Source organism: Microcebus murinus, chromosome 14, assembly GCF_040939455.1.
Source record: "Microcebus murinus isolate Inina chromosome 14, M.murinus_Inina_mat1.0, whole genome shotgun sequence".
Lineage (NCBI taxonomy): Eukaryota > Metazoa > Chordata > Mammalia > Primates > Cheirogaleidae > Microcebus > Microcebus murinus.
In genome coordinates this window covers 48,475,110-48,477,104 of record NC_134117.1, presented here as the reverse complement: position 1 = coordinate 48,477,104, position 1,995 = coordinate 48,475,110, and the positions used below count along the sequence as shown (strand labels likewise).

At 40.8% G+C, this 1,995-nt stretch overlaps 1 pseudogene; it reads left to right on the top strand.

The window, feature by feature from the left end:
- The first annotated feature begins 614 nt into the window (after positions 1 to 614).
- LOC105870349 (5'-AMP-activated protein kinase subunit gamma-2 pseudogene) lies at positions 615 to 1,673 on the top strand (annotated as a pseudogene).
- The last annotated feature ends 322 nt before the right edge of the window (positions 1,674 to 1,995 follow it).

The following is a 1,995-nucleotide window of genomic DNA, read 5'->3' as shown; positions in this document are numbered from 1 at the left end:
ATAATTGATGTTAATATTTACTGAGTCCTTACTCAATCCCAAGTATGGTGCTTTTACATGTTTGAAGTCATTATTCATTTACCAGCCAAAATAATTAGAAATAACATAGTCACAATGTAATTCAGCTAGAGCACTACGTTTTCCAAAAAGACTTACAAAAATACATAGATTTAATATCCAGTTTCTCTTAGTCTCTCTCTAGCAGAATTCCATGAAAAACATAATAGTATTTTTATTGTTGTTGTTATGTATACGTGAATTTATTTCTTACAATGAAATACTATTAATGTCAAAAAGTAAATATGTCCTTTCTTTTAACATATACTTTTAATTTAACTTGAAAATAATGTCAAAAAGAAACAATCTGAGAAAATCCACCAATTTTTTGTATAAAAATTCTTTGATTGCTTCTTAACCAGTTCCTCTAGTTTCAGTAACAATTATTAAATATTATGAAAAGTATTAAGAAGTTGCAGTCATTTTTTAAAGCATAAGTATTCTTATATTAAACAAACAAAAACAATTATTAAAATAATACAGAGGCCCCTCCTCTTGGTGTCGCTGGGGGAGCCCACAGGCTGGGGAGTAGCGCAGTGCTCATGCGCGCTGTGCTCCTCCTCTTCCTCCTCCTTCTCCTTAGGTGGCGCTGGCGGCGACTCCAGGACCCGCAGAAACCCGGATGCTGGAGAAATGGGAGGAATAAGCAGTAGAAGATTCAGAAAGTGGTGTTTACGTGCAATTCATGAGGTCGCACAACTGTTATGACATCTTTTTAACCAGTTCAAAGCTTGCTGTCTTCGATACTACATGTTTAAAAAGGCCTTCTTTGCCTTGGTAGCCAACGGCGTACGAGCAGCAGCAATGCGGGGGAAGAGCAAAAAACAGAGTTTTGTAGGAATGCTAACAATTACAGATTCCATCAATATACTACATAGCTACAATAAAGCACCTAGGAAACAGATTTATGAATCAGGGGCACATAAGAATGAAACATGGAAGGAACTTGATTTGCAAGAAACATTTAAGCCTTCAGTGGCTGTGTCTCCAGATGCAAGCCTCTTCGGTGCTATATACTCGTGGGTCGAAAATAAAATGCACAGATTTGCCAGTGATTGACCCTATCAGTGGGAATGCACTTTATACACTTACCCACAACAAAAGAATCCTCCAGTTCCTCTGGCTTTTCACCTCTGATGTGCCAAAGCCTGCCTTTCATGGAGCAGCGCCTGGATGAGCCTGGGATTGGAACGTGCCACCACATGGCCTTCATCCACCCAGACGGTCCCGGCATCAAAGCCTTGAGAATGTGTTTGTGGAAAGACGAGCGTCAGCTTTGCCTGTTTGTGGATGAGTCAGGAAAAGTTGTAGATATTTATTCCAAATTTTGATGTAATTAATCTTGCTGCTGAGAAAACATACAATAACTTGGATATCACGGTGACCCAGGCCCTTCAGCACCGTTCACAGTATTTTGAAGGTGTGGTGAAGCGCAGTAAGCTGGAAATGCTGGAGGCCACTGTGGGCAAGGTAGGAAGAGCCGAGGTCCCTCAGCCGCTGGTGGTAAATGAAGCAGGTGGCGTTGCGGGCAGTATCTCCATGGCAAACACCCTGCAAGCCCTGCCAGATTACTCACGCCAGCAGGTGCCAAACCCAAGGGGACAGAAACAGAATGACCAACCAACCGTGAATGTAGGCGCCCTCGTAGGAGAGCTAGAGCAAAGTGTCTGGGTCACGTTTTGCCTCATGAACACCGGCTGCCATAGAAGACAGTAAAATGATTAAGAAGGCATATCAGGCTTTAATGATGGGTATTTTTTCCAGTGATGTTAAAACTAAACATAAAAGAGAAAGATTTTTGTGTGCTTGAAGATTCAGGCTTGCGTTAAAAGACTGTTTTCAGACCTTTGTCTGAAGGATTTTAAATGCCATATGCATTAAAGTGCACTGTGTCCTGAGATTTTTTTTTTATTATTTTTCGTTTCAAAGAATTCACTG